Source organism: Bufo bufo, chromosome 8 (assembly GCF_905171765.1).
Source record: "Bufo bufo chromosome 8, aBufBuf1.1, whole genome shotgun sequence".
Classification (NCBI taxonomy): Eukaryota; Metazoa; Chordata; class Amphibia; order Anura; family Bufonidae; genus Bufo; species Bufo bufo.
The window spans coordinates 136,353,077-136,372,033 of record NC_053396.1 but is presented as its reverse complement, the minus strand read 5'-3'; the positions used below and the strand labels follow the sequence as shown (position 1 = coordinate 136,372,033).

The window sequence follows — 18,957 nt, the reverse complement described above, 5'->3', positions numbered from 1 at the left end:
TTGCTCTCTGTATGGCACTCACTATGCTCTAGCGTCAGACAGTCTATCAATCACCTGGGAGGAAAAGCTGATGTATATATATTCCCATAGCTTCAATTAGTGCTGACAGTGCTCAGACAGAAGTCATAGCCATTCTCCTAGGATGGCTTCACATTACCTGGTTTCCGTTACTGTGGTCACTCTCGAAGGACAGGTACTGGAGTCTCCCAGACTTTCCGTACCTTCTCTTCTAGAAAAGAGTCTCTTCTTTATCCATATACAGTTGCAAGAAAAAGTATGTGAACCCTTTGGAATTATATGGATTTCTGCACAAATTGGTGATAAAATGTGATCTGATCTTCATCTAAGTCACAACAATAGACAATCACAGTCTTCTTAAACTAATAACACACAAAGAATTAAATGTTACCATGTTTTTATTGAACACACCATGTAAACATTCACAGTGCAGGTGGAAAAACTATGTGAACCCCTAGACTAATGACATCTCCAAGAGCTAAATGGAGCGAGGTGTCAGCCAACTGGCGTCCAATCAATGAGATGAGATTGGAGGTGTTGGTTACAGCTGCCCTGCCCTATAAAAAACACACACCATTTCTGGGTTTGCTTTTCACAAGAAGCATTGCCTGCTGTGAATTGTGCCTCGCACAAAAGAGCTCTCAGAAGACCTACGATTAAGAATTGTTGACTTGCATAAAGCTGGAAAGGGTTATAAAAGTATCTCCTAAAGCCTTGCTGTTCATCAGTCCACGATAAAACAAATTGTCTATAAATCGAGAAAGTTCAGCACTGCTGCTACTCTCCCTAGAAGTGGCCGTCCTGTAAAGACGAATGCAAGAGCACAGCGCAGACTTCTCAATGAGGTGAAGAAGAATCCTAGAGTGTCAGCTAAAGACTTACAAAAGTCTCTGGCATATGCTAACATCCCTGTTAGCGAATCTACGATACGTAAAACACTAAACAAGAATGGATTTCATGGGAGGATACCACAGAGGAAGCCACTGCTGTCCAAAAAAAAACATTGCTGCACATTTACAGTTTGCACAAGAGCACCTGGATGTTCCACAGCAGTACTGGCAAAATATTCTGTGGACAGATTAAACCAAAGTTGAGTTGTTTGGAAGAAACACACAACACTATGTGTGGAGAAAAAGAGGCACAGCACACCAACATCAAAACCTCATCTCAACTGTGAAGTATAGTGGTGGGGGCATTATGGTTTGGGCCTGCTTTTCTGCGTCAGGGCCTGGATGGATTGCTCATCGAAAGAAAAATGAATTCCCAAGTTTATCAAGACATTTTGCAGGAGAACTTAAGGTCATCTATCCACCAGCTGAAGCTCAACAGAAGATGGGTGTTGCAACTGAACAACGACCCAAAGCATAGAAGTAAATCAAAAACAGAATGGATTTAACAGAAGAAAATATGCCTTCTGGAGTGGCCCAGTCAGAGTCCTGACCTCAACCCAATTGAGATGCTGTGGCATGACCTCAAGAAAGCGATTTACACCAGACATCTCAAGAATATTGCTGAACTGAAACAGTTCTGTAAAGAGGAATGGTCAAGAATTACTCCTGACCGTTGTGCACGTCTGATCTGCAACTACAGGAAACGTTTGGTTGAAATTGTTGCTGCCAAAGGAGGTTCAACCAGTTATTAAATCCAAGGGTTCACATACTTTTTCCACCTGCACTGTGAATGTTTACATGGTGTGTTAAATAAAAACATGGTAACATTTAATTCTTTGTGTGTTATTAGTTTAAGCAGACTGTGATTGTCTATTGTTGTGACTTAGATGAAGATCAGATCACATTTTATGACCAATTTGTGCAGAAATCCATTCACATACTTTTTCTTGCAACTGTAAGTTGTATATCACAGTGTGGAAGCTAGAAAGGACAGCCTGTTATACCTAAGATTTCTACTGAAGGTATTAACTTTATGTAAACTGCCTGAAGGCAGAATGTATTAAGAAAAGCACTCATTTGCAATTTACCACCATAAAGGCAAGGTTTCCAACCACCAACTTGTCAGGTTTATCTTTCAGAGCCTTAAAAAAGCATTTTATCTTCATGTCTTCTCTCAGATTCATTATTTTCAAGATCTTCTTGATAGTTGTCATCAACAACTGGATTGGTCATACAAGGGACCTTTTCTCAGAGATCTAGGATCCACAGGGTCAAGAACAGGAGGGATGGCACTCCCTTGATGTCAGAAGAACTGTCTTACCATTTATCTAAAGGACAGATACCTTCAGAAAATATCAGTTTCTTAAGCCTCAAGGGCCCAATAAAAGCCAGACAGCAAGTAATGCCACTACCATAGGCTGGTGATTGAGGGAAACTATTGAGAACGGTTACAAATTTCACCAGTATCTCTTCATGTAAGAGTGCACTCTACCTCAATTGCTGTCTCCTAGACTAAACTGTGGCACATACAACTGGAACAAATTTGCAGTGCTACAGCACGTTTAACATCTTCACCCTTAATGAAGAATTACAGGCTAGTAGGGTTGAGCGAACCCGAACTGCAAAGTTCGGGTTCGTACCAAACTTTGCGAGTTCGGGTACCCAGACCCTAACCTGGACTTTTTAACTGAAGTTCAGGTTCGTTGTTCGGTTGATTTTATTATTTTCCATTATAACATGGTTATAACGAAAAATAATAACATTCTTAAGACAGAATGCAAAATAAAATGGCCATGGAGGTGTTAAAAATAATTTAAAAAAACCTCCTAATCCACTTGATTGCGCAGCCTTGATCGCGCATAACTTCTTTCTTCAGGACCTGCGAAAGGACCTGCGATGATGTCACCGCACTTACCATGTGGTGAGCATGGTGACTTTACCGCAGGTCCTGCTAAATGAAGATTGAATATTCTATCTTCATTCAGCAGGACCTGCGGTGACGTCACCGCGCTCGCCACGTGGTGAGCGCGGTGACGTCATCGCAGGTCCTGAAGAAAGAAGACCTGCGTGATCAAGGCTGCACGATCAAGTGGATGAGGTGAGTTTTTTTTATTACTTTTAACCCCTCCATGGCCTTTTTTTTAGCATTCTGTCTTAAGAATGCTATTATTTTCAGTTATAAACATGTTATAAAGTAAAAAAATAAAGTGAAGCTTGGGTCCCTATTGACTTTAATGGGGTCTGGGTTCGGGGTCAAGTTCGGGTCCCGAACCCGAACTTTGACCTGAAGTTCGGCTGAACCCTGCGATCCCGAACCTCCACGGGTTCGCTCATTCCTACAGGCTTTTACTTTTGCTATAAAATATTTGCATGTAGTCTTTAGTTCCACGCAATGGAACACTGCTTTATAGGTCCCAGGAAATTGCTAATGTATTTACCTGAAGTTTTTGTTTCCTGTAGTCCATAGTCAGCAGAACTTTTCCTCCCTTTAATAAATGTAATATTGATCTATAAAAATACATTGTCTCCTTCTTCCTGCTCAGCTTTATAGGGACCCATAGTGAATTATTAATTGATTAACTGACAATTACTGCTTATTAAATATATTATTACATGATGCTCATTAATCTTGCCTCTTTTCGTAACCATTCTCTTCCATGGTATATTGATGGAGGCCCCAAACAAGGGACCCCTTTATTAAAATGTATTACATTTTTTCTAAACCAGAAAGCACTGACAGGAACCTTTATATTAGGATTTTGAGTAGATGAAACTCGACATCCCAAATAGGGCTATTTAGAAGAAACTGTTGTACCTGCAATATTTCACGTTTAACATTTGTGTGGTGTTTAAATTTTTTTGTATATTCAATATTATAAAATGTATCCTGATGAAAGTACACGTTGTGTACATTCAATACATCATGTACATGTAGTGAGATATTTTCTAGAAACTATTTCACATGACCTGTTGCCTGATGTAACTTGAGTTTGCCATCTTCATATTCAGGATAGCCAGCCCATTTCAGTAAAATAAACATAATCTGCTTGTAATTAGATGACTCGTGTTATTACTTTCCGTTCTCTCCTCCCACAACTGAGCGTTACCCAATAAAACTTTTTTCTCCTTTGGCCTGTGGAAGCGGCATTTGACAAGTGACTTAGCACTTTGTACGCTGGTACTTTGGAGTAGAGGTTGGATTATCACACGTCTGGGAATATAAATGTATCCAAAAGAGAGAGACAAACTTACAGAACTGTTTCGAGGATCTACAAATTTATCGATAGAAGGCTTCCTCTCTGGAAGGTAATCATGGAAATATCTATATAATCATAAGGTGTGACGGCTTTCTTTTTTGTTGTACTGTACTCCCGGAATATAAAAATAGCTGCTAACCGAGACATGTTGTAACCGTTCAATACGTGTAGCTCATAACTGTGGAAAAACATGTGTTAACACATACTTTTCCACCTCATTGACACACTCCAAGACGATCGTTGACTTTCTATATTTCACATTTAGAACTTTAAGCTCTTTAAGAGCTGTTTGGTGTATTCTTTAGGAAACGCTGTAGTTATAAGGGTTTCCTGGTTTAGAAAACGAATTTTTAAATATCGTATTGGGTCCTGTTAAGATAACAGAGGAAGGGCACTTATTCTTCTATTAACCACCTGAGGGCAGCTAAAAGAACATCTCCCTCTTCCTGGAGGACTCTGACCTCTGTGCTTTCCATGGACTTTCTTTTGATTTCAATGATAACTGTAAAGCGTTTACTTTGCCATGTATTGGCGCCACAGTGAAACTGAAAGCTTAATCCCAGGTTGCCCTGCAGATTACAACTGAACTGATCACAGCAGGTCCCATCAGGACAAAAAAAATTATTATAGGTTTTGGTCATATAGTGATTGCCACCCTTGTATTTCTAGTTTTGCTAGAAAACTGAAAAATGTCACATTTTTCAACAGCTCAATCTTGCACATAGGAAGTACAATGTGAAAAATCCTCAAGAGAACATTAACACCATGTTATATATTATACACTGTGTTACATATCATATTTCTAGCTGTAAACACTGAATACTGTTTAACTGATTGACTACTGTCAGTAAACACGTGCTACAGCATATTCTACACAAAATGAATAAATGCCATTACATTACCCAAAAATGCTGATTCATATACTGAGGACATATACTTGTGGGAAAGTTATGTGTATCACATCATGAGATAAGGTCAAATGATGGCTACCTACTGCCACTTCAATCCACAGAAACGTGGATATATAGAGGTACCCTTGCCAAAGTATATCATGGAGAAATATAAAGCTGGGTGTATGAGAGTATTTCTTCAGATTAGTAGTAAAAAATCATATGTATTGTATATATTGAAATCATATTTACATTCAAAATGTATACCAGGTTATCATCAGTATAAATATAATGTAAATAGTGATTTAGCATATTCTTGTTGGTAGTTATGGCGATTTTTCATTTATTTATTTGATCCCAGAATTAGATGAATTGGGTAGGTGCTTCAATCATTTAAATTTTTTCTTTTATATTTTTGTAAGTACCATAGAGTTTTTTTTTTGTTTGATATGAGCTATAAGAGATGTTATGTGTTTTTTCTGTAGATACTGCTGACTAGAGATGAGCAAATTTCCTAAAATGTATTGTAGGTCCGATTCAGTCGAATAACGATGAGATTAGATATTCAGTCCAAATAAATTTGTCCCAAATCAAAAGGGTCCCAATAGCCCTGAAAGGTCATGTATGAGACTCTCGGGTTTCCTAGGACTGTATTCAACTACTTTCAAGCTCTTTAATGCCAAGACAGGATGAAGTAGTGCTCCCTACACGCAGAACCTCCAAACAGAGACAAAAACTGCCATTGCACATACCTCAAACAAGGTTTCTTCAGCGATGCTCCAGGTGTGCTGATCGCCTATGGAGAAAAACTCATGCACAAGAAGATTTCCTCCATTACAAATTTATGCAGATAACTTAGAACTCTGCCCTTCATCACACCAAAGAGACCTATTTCACGACCTTGATCTCACTTTCCAATAATCCCCCAAAAATATCTTTGACGCTTTTCACTCCCTCCTCAGTACAAAAGTGCAGGCACCTATTAGAGACATCTGTGCTTAAGATCTGGCCACCTATATCATTGTGCCGCCCTATGGCCTCCTTTTGATGCTGCTGCTGCTTCTGCCACCTCCAAACTGTCATTGTGCCACTCTGTGGTCTCCTCATGCTGCTGCTGCCACCTCCACACTATCATTGTGCCACCATGTGGCCTCCTCCTGAAGCTGCTGCTGCCGCCACCTCCACACTCTGTCATTTTTCCACTCTGTGGCCTCCTGATGATGCTGCTCCCACCTCCACACTACTGTATGTCACCTTTCTACTCTGTGGTCGCCTGATGCTGCTGCCACCTCCACACTATGTCACCTTGCCACTCTGTGGTCTCCTGATGCTGCTGCCACCTCCACACTATGTCACCTTGGCACTCTGTGGTCTCTTGATGCTGCTGCTACATCAACACTATGTCACCTTGCCACTCTGTGGCCTTCTGATGATGCTGCTGCCACCTCCACACTCTGTCATTGTGTCACTCTGTGGGCTCCTGATGCTGCTGCTGCCACCTCCACATTGTCATTGTGCCACCCTGTGGCCTCCTGTTGATGCTGCCGCCACCTCCACACTCTGTCATTGTGCCACCCTGTGGCCTCCTCCTCATGCTGCTGCTGCCGCCACCTCCACACTCGGTCATTGTGCCACTCTGTGGCCTACTGATGATGCTGCTGCCACCTCCATCCTCTGTCATTGTGCCACCCTGTGGCCTCCTCCTAATGCTGATGCTTCTGCCACCTCCAAACTCTGTCATTGTGCCACTTTGTGGCCTCCTGATGCTGCTGCCACCTCCACACTGTCATTGTGCCACCCTGTGGCCTCCTCCTGATGCTGCTGCTGCTGCCACCACCTCCTCACTCAGTCATTGTGCCACTCTGTGGCCTCCTCCTGATGCTGCTGCCACCTCCAAACTCTTTGGTCTCCTCATGCTGCTTCCACCTCACCACTATGTCATAGGGCTACTCTGTGGACTTTTCATGCTGTTCCCACCCTCCCCACTTCATGACTGGATCACTATTTTGCCCTTTAGCCTGGCTAACATCATCATTTATTTGACCCTTAATCTGATCTGTCAGAAGGAAGGAAAAATGAGACGCACAATGGATCCTGTCTATGCAACAGCTGTAAGGCCTGCATGACATGGTCCCTATTTTGCATCAGAATTGGTTTATGATTTGGTAGCCAAAAGCAGGAGTGGATATAAAACACATAAGACATGCAAATATTCCATTCACGGGTCATCTCTGTTTTAGATCCACTCCTGTTTTTTTGGGGCTTTAGCAATACTGATGGATTATTGACCAAATGCTGACCGAGTGAAGGCGGATGCTCCACAGACAGGATCCGTTTTTTGTGGGTTATTGTTCTGACGGACCAGGGAAAGGGCAAAATAATCAGTGACTTTAACACGAACTTACTGCTTACACCCTCTCCACTCTTTTGAGGCAGCTCCACTTGTATAAGTGTTTAACCACCTCAGCTCCCCTAGCTTAAACCCCCTTAATGACCAGACCATTTTTTACAATTCTGCACTACACTACTTTCATGGTTTATTGCTCGGTCCTACAACTTACCACCCAAATGAATTTTACCTCCTTTTCTTCTCACTAATAGAGCTTTCATTTGGTGGTACTTCATTGCGCTGACATTTTTACTTTTTTTGTTATTAATCGAAATTGACCGAAATTTTTGCAAAAAAAAGTCATTTTTCACTTTCTGTTGTAAAATTTTCCAAACAAAACTACATTTCTATATAAATTTTTCTCTAAATTTATTGTTCTACATGTCTTTGATAAAAAAAAATGCAATAAGTGTATATTTATTGGTTTGCGCAAAAGTTATAGCGTTTACAAACTATGGTACAAAAATGTGAATTTCCGCATTTTGAAGCAGCTCTAACTTTCTGAGCACCTGTCATGTTTCCTGAGGTTCTACAATGCCCAGACAGTAGAAAAACCCCACAAATGACCCCATTTCGGAAAGTAGACACCCTAAGGTATTCGCTGATGGGCATAGTGAGTTCATGGAAGTTTTTATTTTTTGTCACAAGTTAGCGGAAAATGTTTTTTTTATTTATTTATTTATTTTTCTTACAAAGTCTCATATTCCACTAACTTGTGACAAAAAATAAAATTTTACATGAACTCACCATACCCCTCACGGAATACCTTGGGGTGTCTTCTTTCCAAAATGGGGTCACATGTGGGGTATTTATACTGCCCTGGCATTTTAGGGGCCCTAAAGCGTGAGAAGAAGTCCGGAATATAAATGTCTAAAAAATTTTACGCATTTGGATTCCGTGAGGGGTATGGTGAGTTCATGTGAGATTTTATTTTTTGTCACAAGTTAGTGGAATATGAGACTTTGTAAGAAAAAACAGAAAAAAAAAAACTATTTCCGCTAACTTGTGCCAAAAAAAAAAATCTTCTATGAACTCGCCATGCCCCTCAAAAGTGATCTTTATAGTGCCGCAGCGCAGCGGTGTTTTTGCAGTTCACAGGAAATCTCGCGTCTCGCGAGAGGACGCGCCGATGCGTCCAGGAGGAATAACCCGGCCGCCCGCCAATCCTGCGTTAGGCGGTCGGGAGGTGGTTAATAGAACAGGTTCTGTAGACATCTATGTGGAATCAGCTGCTGATGGTGTAAAAGGAGTGCGCTTCTTCTTTAAACTAACATTGACCTGTAAGGTTGAGTACACACTTGAGTTATTTGGTCAGTTTTGGCCCCGTGACTGCCCAAATAAGTGAAGTGTGCAGTGATTCTAAGAGCGATGCCTGTCATCTGCATGTCATACTGACTCACTGTATTGTTTTACTACCACAGCAGACTCTCTATGCGTGTTACTGTAAGGCACAGTCTTCTACAGCACTATAAAGGTTCTCTGCAGCCAGGAAATGGCTGTTTTTTAATGCAATTCACCACGAATAAATTTGTATCGAAACACATTTTTTTGAAAAATTCAGCAAACCAGCCGAATCGATTTTTTGAGAAATTCACTCATCTCTATTCTAATTGTCACCCACAAAGTCTCCCACAGTGCTCTCCCTACATCTCCTTCTTGATTTTCATCTACCACCTTTAGGGTTCTTTCACACTAGCGTTAAAGTTTTCCGGTATTGAGTTCCGTCACAGGGGCTCCATTCCCATAAAAAACGCTTCAGTTTCTGAGCATTCCGTTCAGTATGCCTCAGGATGTCTTACGTTATTTGGCTGGAGAAAATACTGCAGCATGCTTCAGTATTTTCTCCGGCAAAAAATTTTGGAACACTTGCCAGAATGTCGGATGCCGGCATTAATTTCCATTGAAATGTAGTAATACCGGATCTGGTAAACAAGGCAAATAAATGGTTGGAGTGAGTTTTGCAGAGAGAATTGCTTCACGGTATCTCTTTCAGAGGTTTCTACCAAGACTGTGCCATCTTTCCTCTCTGAATTTTCGGATGTGTTTTCCGAGACTGGTGTCCAGGAGTTGCCCCCTCACCGGAAGTACGACTGCCCTATTAATCTCATCCCAGGCGCCAAGCTGCCAAAATCACGACTATACAATCTCTCCCAACCTGAAAGAGTCGTTATGCGTACTTATATTTCTGAGAGCCTGAGAAAGGGACACATCCGACCCTCGAAGTCACCTGTTGCCGCTGGGGGTTTTTTTGTTAAGAAAAAAGATGCTTCTTTAAGACCTTGTCTGGATTTCAGGGAGCTGAACCGTATCACGATTCGTGACCCATATCCGCTTCCTCTGATCCCGGACCTGTTTAACCAGATTGTTGGGGCTAAAGTTTTTTCTAAGTTGGATTTAAGAGGGGCATACAACCTAGTCAGGGTCAGGGAAGGGGACGAATGGAAGACGGCCTTCAATACCCCTGAGGGTCATTTCGAGAATTTGGTTATGCCCTGAATGGCACATTTCATTCCCTTTCCTGGGGTACCCAATGCTAAGACGCTGGCGCAAGCGTTTGTTGATCATATTGTTAAATTGCATGGCATTCCTTCAGACATCGTTTCTGATAGGGGCACGCAATTTGTTTCCAGATTCTGGAAGGCCTTCTGTTCTCGCTTGGGGGTTCGGTTGTCGTTCTCTTTTGCTTTTCACCCGCAGTCGAATGGTCAGACCGAACACGTCAATCAGAATCTGGAGACATATCTGCGCTGTTTTGTGGCAGAGAATCAGGACGATTGGTATTCTTTTTTGTCCCTTGCTGAGTTTGCTTTAAATAACCGTCGCCAGGAGTCCTCTGATAAGTCACAATTTTTTGGTGCATATGGGTTTCATCCGCAGTTTGGGACATTCTCTGGAGAGGGGTCTTCTCGTTTACCTGATAAGGAGAGATTTTCCTCGTCTTTGTCATTTATTTGGCAAAAGATTCAGGGTAATCTGAAGAGGATGAGTGAGAGATATAAGCGTGTGGCGGATAAGAGACGTGTGCCTGGTCCGGACCTGAATGTGGGTGATCTGGTGTATCAAACTGAAGGTTCCCTCCTGGAAGTTGGGTCCTAAGTTTATTGGGCCTTACAAGATCTTGTCCGTCATCAATCCCGTTGCCTTCCGTCTTGATCTTCCTCAGACTTGGAAGATCCATAATGTTTTTCACAAGTCCCTATTAAAACCTTATGTCCAACCCACTGTACCATCCTCTTTGCCTCCTCCTCTGATTATTGTTGATGGTAATCTTGAATTTCAGGTCTCTAGGATTGTGGATCCTCGCATTATCCACGGTTCTCTTCAGTACCTTGTTCATTGGGAAGGTTATGGTCCTGAGGAGAGCATGTGGGTCCCAGTGGCGGACATTAAGGCCACTCGTCTCATCAGGGCTTTCCATAGGTCTCATCCTGAGAAGGTGGGCTCTGAGTGTCCGGAGTCCACCCATAGAGGGAGGGGTACTGTCACCACCAGTTCTGTGAGAAGGTCTGGCAGACGTTCTTCTCTACCTCTTGTATGATGTTCTTTGTTTTGGTTTTACTTTCTCATCTCCTTTCCTTCTGCCAGGTGTCACTTATTTAGACTAATCGTCTTCCTTTATATTACCTCCCATACTGCCTCACTTTGCGGTTTATACTACTTCCTGGATGAAGTGTTCACTGCTGGAGGCTGCTTCTGCTGTTTGCTCAGATAAGTCCTTTACTTTATTGTGTTTCCTTGCTGGCTTGATTCTAGGTGACCCTGACTCCATCTGTATTAAGTGCAGGGAGCCGGTGGTCATGTGTCCTCACTATTTATCACGGTCGGCGTGGCTATCACATACGTGACACAGAGGGAGGGAACGAGGAAGGCCCTGCCCAAGTGAGAGGGAAGATGGTGACCCCTGACTCACCTGGCGGCTGGCACCTGGCTGCCCTGACGTCCCTAGACGGGTTCCTCACCCGTACGCCGATCACGTGCCTAAAGCCCTGGCTTTCCCTGAGCTGAGCCCTAGGTAGTGAACAGGGCGATGGGAACACTAGTCCGCACCACTAACTCTAAGGGAAAACACCAAGGGGAGGACAGACAACACAGACTCAACATATATTCCCAGGTGGGAGACAACAGGAGACAACAATAAGCCAAACAGGGATCCGGAGGGTAGCACACAGGAACAACAACCAGGATTAACCACTCCAGTGGGTCAGTATAGATGTCCAGGCAGGAAGCTCTATAACTGGCAACTAGAGAAGTGTGAGGGGAGAATATAAGGAGGTAGGGAGTGGCAGACAAGAAACAGCTGAGGAGGAGAAGCTACGGATCCCTGAGAGAGACAAAAAGGATAGCAAGGCAAACGCAGAAAACAATAACTAAGAAACACTGTGATCTTTAGATATAGAGTGCGCAGCCACCCGCTGCGACTTCCTGACCCCGGGTATAACGGAGTCAGACGTGGCTCTTGATACCCTCGTGACAGTACCCCCCCTATCACGAGGGGCCTCCGGACACTCAGGACCAGGTCTCTCCGGATGAGAGGCATGGAAAGTCTGAATTAACCTGTTGGCGTTTACCTCTGACGCTGGAACCCACATTCTTTCCTCGGGACCGTAACCCCTCCAATGCACAAGGTACTGAAGAGAGCGGCGGACCCGACGAGAATTAACAATTCTGGCTATTTGAAACTCCAGATTACCATCCACAATAACAGGAGGAGGTGGCAGCGGCGATGGTTCTAGAGGTGGAACATACTTCTTGAGTAACGATTTATGGAAGACGTTATGGATCTTAAAAGTCTGAGGTAGCTCCAGGCGAAAAGCCACAGGGTTAATGACGGCTACTATTTTATAGGGACCAATGAACCTAGGACCCAGTTTCCAAGAAGGAACCTTCAACTTAATATTCCTAGTAGACAACCACACATAGTCATTCACTCCTAGGTCCGGACCTGGCGACCGTTTCTTATCGGCCATGCATTTATATTTACCACTCATCTTTTTCAAGTTAACTTGCACCTTCTGCCATACCGATGAAAGAGATGAAGAAAACCTTTCCTCTTCGGGAACCCCAGAAGACCCCCCCTCTTTGAAAGTACAAAATTGGGGATGAAAACCGTATGCACCAAGGAATGGTGACTTGCCAGTGGACTCCTGATAATGATTATTTATGGCAAACTCAGCTAACGGTAAATATGATGACCACAACTCTTGGTTTTCAGACACAAAACACCTTAAACGTGTTTCTAGGTTTTGGTTAGTACGCTCAGTCTGTCCATTCGACTGAGGATGGAAAGCTGAGGAAAAGGACAAGTGAACCCCCAAACGGGAACAAAAAGCTTTCCAAAACTTAGAAATAAACTGGGTTCCCCGATCCGAAACCACATCGGAAGGGACCCCGTGAAGCTTCACGATTTCACTGATAAACACCTGAGCGAGAGTTTTAGCATTAGGAAGTGCGGGTAGCGCAATAAAGTGTACCATTTTGCTAAACCTGTCTACTACTACCAAGATAACTCTTTTACCCGCCGACAACGGTAAGTCAGTGATGAAATCCATTGACAGATGTGTCCATGGCCTATTGGGGATGAAAAGTGGCAATAAAGACCCTGCTGGACGTGTATGAGAGACTTTCGCGCGTGCACAAGTAGAACAAGTAGACACGAAATCCATTACATCCTGACGCAACCTTGGCCACCAAAAACGACGAGATAAAAGCTCCAAGGTTGCTTTACTACCCGGGTGTCCAGCAAGTGCCGAATTATGATGTTCTTTTAATAATTCAAGACGCAGGTTTAACGGTACAAACAATTTCTCTGAGGGGCAAGAGGCCGGGGCGTCCCCCTGAGCCTCTAACACCTTTCCCTCTAGAACAGAGTGTACAGCAGAGACAACCACTCCTCTTTGTAAAATAGGTACCGGATCACAAACATTACCCCGTCCAGGGAAACTACGAGATAATGTGTCTGCCTTGGTATTTTTTGCCCCAGGACGATAGGTGATTACAAAGTTAAATCTGGTAAAGAATAGCGACCACCTAGCTTGTCTAGGGGTGAGACGTTTAGCCGATTCTAGGTACAGAAGGTTCTTGTGATCCGTAATCACCGTGACGGAGTGGATTGCTCCCTCTAAGAAGTGACGCCACTCTTCAAGCGCCAGTTTAATCGCCAACAGTTCCCTATTTCCAATATCATAATTCTTCTCCGCAGAAGATAATTTTTTGGAAAAGAAAGCGCAAGGACGCCATTTGCCAGGAGACGGACCCTGAGACAATACAGCTCCCACTCCTACCTCTGACGCATCTACCTCGACAATAAAAGGCTGGGGAGGAGAAGCTACGGATCCCTGAGAGAGACAAAAAGGATAGCAAGGCAAACACAGAAAACAATAACTAAGAAACACCGTGATCTTTAGATATAGAGCGCGCAGCCACCCGCTGCGACTTCCTGACCCCGGGTATAACGGAGTCAGACGTGGCTCTTGATACCCTCGTGACACTATTATAGGGTTTTCAGATGTCACACAGACTTAGGTATGTGGGCATGCAGTCGTCTACCATCGAGACCCTTGCATGTGCATAGCAGTCAGGGAGAGCTCTTAGGGTTTTATAGGGCTCACCTATAAGCTCCTTAGTTTTGGATCAAGCCAGTCGTTCGTTTATTCATAAGTTCCAGCTATCTGCAAACTTCACCCGTGACAGGAGGTCTCCCATTGCTCTTGATCATCTTTGAGATATTTATGCACCTTGATTGGAGTCCACCTGTGGTAAATTCAGTTGATTGGACATGATTTGGAAAGCTACACCCTGACTATATAAAGTCTCACAGCTGACAATGCCAATAAGAGCAAAAGCCAATTTATGAAGAGAATAAAACTGCCTGTAAAGCTCAGAGGCATGATCTTGTGGAGCAACAGATCTAGAGAAGAGTACAATTAATTTATGCTGCACTGAAAGTTCCCAAAAGCACAATGGCCTCCATAATTCTTAAATGGAAGAAGTTTGGAACAACCAGGACTCACCAGAAAGCTAAGTAATCAGGGAAGAGGGACCTTGGTAAGAGAGGGGACCAAGAACCCAATGGTCACTGTGGCTGAGCTCCAAAGAACCTGTGTGCAGATGGGAGAAACTTCCAGAGGGTCAGCCATCATTGCAACATTCCATCAATCAGGGCTTTATTGCAGAGTGGCCAGAAAGTACCTAAAGGACCTTCAAATTGATAAACAAGACTTTCTGGCTTGCCAAAACCAAAATTTAACTTTTTGGCCTCAATTCCAAGCATTGTGTTGGGAGGAGACTAGACATTGCCCAATACCATCCCTACAGTAAAGCATGGTGGCATCAGGCTGTGGGGGTATTTTTCAGCGGCTGGGAAAGAGAGACTGGTCAAAGTTAAGGGAAAGCTGAATGGAGCAAAGTATAGCGATAATGAAATGCTGATCCACAGTCCTCTGGACCTCAAACTGGGCTGAAGGTTTACCTTCCAATAAGACATTTACCATAAGCACACAGTCAATACGACACAGGAATGGCTTAGGGACAACTATATGAATGTCCTTGAGTAGCCCAGCCAAAGCCCAGACTTTAATCCAATCGAACATCTCTGAAGAGACCTGTAAATGGCTGTCCAACGACAGTCCCCATGCAATCCGACAGAGCTTGAGAGGATCTGCAGAGAATAATGGCAGAAAATCCCTAAATCCAGGTGTGCAAACTTTGTGGTATCATACCTAAGAAGACTGGAGGCTGCAATCTCTGCCAAAAATGCCTCAACTAAGTCCTTAGTAAATGGTATTAACTCTGAATACTTATGTCATTGCAAAATTTTAGTTTTTCCTTTTCAATAAATTATCAAAGATTTCATTCTGTTTTCACTCATCATAGGATATGGAGTGCAGAATGATGGGGAAATAATTAGAACTTTTTTCAATTTAGTAGAAGGCAACAACATAACAAAATGTGAAAAAAGTGAAAGGGTCTGACTTTCTGAATGACCTGTATGTGCCAAGGCATTATTTTCCTATCCTACAGATGGTCTACAAATGATTATATCAAGAAACCTGAATGTTGGAATAACAGGTTCATGTGCACCGTTCATCTGATCAAACTATTATTTCAAGCCTTTTTATCTGGTGTTTGCGCCCCTTTATTGCTTTAGAATTGTCCCTACTATTAAAAAGTGGCTGTGTTTATGACTATGGTCACAAAGCGGATTGTAGCCCTGAATAGAAATGTCACCATGGAAAAGTAATTTTCCTAAGAGCTATAATTCTTTCTCCTTTTACAAAGAAAGAAAAGGGACAAAATAAACCTATTGCAATTTCCTATTTTCTTTCCATTTGTGAAGGTCTTTACTAGTTAAGGTGCTATCTGCTCTAAAGTACACGGTGACATATCACCAATCACACAAGGGTTATAATTAGGTGTTTTTCTTTTGTGGAAAAATTGTGGTTTATGTCACAATCTCAAGAAGACTGAAACGGAATGTGTCCTCAAAAAAATGAACTATTGTTTAACTATTGTTCACACAATTTTTTTTCAGAATTTTGGTGATTTTTTTTTGTTTTTCTTGTTACTATCTATATTAACCCATTCCTGGCATCCGATATACATCGTTGATCGAGACTTTATGTATGGCACAACATCTTTTAAACAGCAAACACACAGCTAATGTCCACGACCAGCGGTAACGCCGATCGCGGACATTTAACCCTTCAGATGCCATGGTCGAATGTGACCACGACATCTGCGATGATAAAAACTAGGAGCTTGTGCTCCCAGCCATGCTCCGCCCCCCACGGCAGTGCCGAGTGTGTGTGCAGCAGCCCCTGCCCTCCTGAGTGACAGGAGGCTGCTGCACATTAGTTCCCAGGGCTTTTTTTCTCAGAGAAAAGGTGGTGGAACTCAGTCCCCCTCCCCTGGCCACGCCCCTACCCACCCCTAGGACCGCCCCCTAAAACCACCCCTTTAGAGAACAGGGATGCAAGTAAAATTTGGGGGGGCTATAAAAGTCCAGCCCAGCAAAGAAACCCCCCAGATGGGGATGGCACTGTTAATGGGGGATCTGGGGATGGCACTGTTAATGGGGGATCTGGGGATGGCATCCGCAGATCCCCCATCCTATAACAGTGCCATACACAGACCCCCCCATCCTATAACAGTGCAATCCACAGACCCCCCCACCCCATAACAGTGCCATCCACAGACCCCCCCACCCCATAACAGTGCCATCCACAGACCCCCCTTAACAGTGCCATCCACAGACCCCCCCCTTAACAGTGCTATCCACAGACCCCCCCACCCCATAACAGTGCCATCCACAGACACCCCACCCCAAAACAGTGCAATCCACAGACCCCCCCACCCCATAACAGTGCCATCCACAGACACCCCCCCACCCCATAACAGTGCCATCCACAGACACCCCCCACCCCATAACAGTGCCATCCACAGACACCCCCCCACCCCATAACAGTGCCATCCACAGCCCCCCCACCCCATAACAGTGCCATCCACAGACCCCCCCCCTTAACAGTGCCATCCACAGACCCCCCTTAACAGTGCTATCCACAGACCCCTCCACCCCATAACAGTGCCATCCACAGACACCCCCCCCCACCCCATAACAGTGCCAGCCACAGACCCCCCACCCCATAACAGTGCCATCCACAGACACCCCCCACCCCATAACAGTGCCATCCACAGACACCCCCCCCACCCCATAACAGTGCCATCCACAGACCCCCCTTAACAGTGCCATCCACAGACCCCCCCACCCCATAACAGTGCCATCCACAGACCTCCCACCCCATAACAGTGCCATCCACAGACCCCCCACCCCATAACAGTGCCATTCACAGACCCCCCACCCCATAACAGTGCCATCCACAGACACCCCCCCACCCCATAACAGTGCCATCCACAGACACCCCCCCCACCCCATAACAGTGCCATCCACAGACACCCCCCACCCCATAACAGTGCCATCCACAGCCCCCCCACCCCATAACAGTGCCATCCACAGACCCCCCCACCCCATAACAGTGCCTTCCACAGACCCCCCCTTAACAGTGCCATCCACAGACCCCCCCTCACCCCATAACAGTGCCATCCACAGACCCCCACCCACCCCATAACAGTGCCATCTACAGACACCCCCCCACCCCATAACAGTGCCATCCACAGACACCCCCCACCCCATAACAGTGCCATCCACAGACACCCCCCCACCCCATAACAGTGCCATCCACAGCCCCCCCACCCCATAACAGTGCCATCCACAGACCCCCCCTTAACAGTGCCATCCACAGACCCCCCCTTAACAGTGCTATCCACAGACCCCCCCACCCCATAACAGTGCCATCCACAGACACCCCCCCACCCCATAACAGTGCCATCCACAGACCCCCCACCCCATAACAGTGCCATCCACAGACCCCCCACCCCATAACAGTGCCATCCACAGACACCCCCCACCCCATAACAGTGCCATCCACAGACACCCCCCCCACCCCATAACAGTGCCATCCACAGACACCCCCCCCACCCCATAACAGTGCCATCCACAGACACCCCCCCACCCCATAACAGTGCCATCCACAGCCCCCCCACCCCATAACAGTGCCATCCACAGACCCCCCCACCCCATAACAGCGCCATCCACAGACCCCCCTTAACAGTGCCATCCACAGACCCCCCCTCACCCCATAACAGTGCCATCCACAGACCCCCCCCACCCCATAACAGTGCCATCCACAGACCCCCCCACCCCATAACAGTGCCATCCACAGACCCCCCACCCCATAACAGTGCCATCCACAGACCCCCCCCTTAACAGTGCCGTCCACAGACCCCCCCCCCCATAACTCTGCCATCCACAGACTCCCCCCCCCCCATTGCCGCTCCAGTACAGTTATAAAATGTGTAAATAAAATTAATAATGATTCTATTCATGAGGCCCCCTCTGTAGTAGAACATACAATATATCCATCCTACTCACAGGGCTGTTATCGTAATCCAGGCCGGCCGGGCAGACGAGCGGCAGCGTCACTGACTGACGTCACGTGCCTGCGCCGCCTGCTTCTGCTTCATTCATAAAGTAGGCCGACGTGACGTCAGTCAGTGACGCTGCCGCTCGTCTGCCCGGCCGGCCTGGATTACGATAACAGCCCTGTGAGTAGGATGGATATATTGTATGTTCTACTACAGAGGGGGCCTAATGAATAGAATCATTATTAATTTTACACATTCTATAACTGTACTGGAGCTGGGGGCCGGAGCACAGTGAACGCACCGGCCCCCAGGTCCTCCTCCCAGTCCCTCCCCGCTGATACAACGCAGCCTGCAATGCTGGAGCATGGCAGGCTGCGATGTCAAAAGGTGGCTGAACGCCGTTCCGGTGCGTTCCGCCAGAAAAAAAGCCCTGTTAGTTCCTATGGAGAGCCTTGAAGTCTATGACAAAAGCAATCTAATGATTGCTTGTTATATTTCCCTAAGGGAACTATAAAAATAAAGTGTAAAAAAAA

General features: G+C 45.0%; 1 protein-coding gene across 2 annotated transcripts in view; it reads left to right on the top strand.

Annotated features, from left to right (window-relative positions):
- The window catches only part of LOC120978010 (neuronal PAS domain-containing protein 2-like), a 215,026-nt gene that overhangs the window by 90,929 nt on the left and 105,140 nt on the right, over positions 1 to 18,957 (top strand). The window contains exon 1 of one of the 2 annotated variants that reach the window (XM_040406243.1): positions 4,139 to 4,214. The exons of the other annotated variant lie outside the window; for it this stretch is intronic. The gene's annotated coding sequence lies outside the window, so the exon portion shown is untranslated. Of the gene's footprint in view, positions 1 to 4,138; positions 4,215 to 18,957 lie in introns of those variants that run through there. 2 annotated transcript variants of the gene reach the window in all.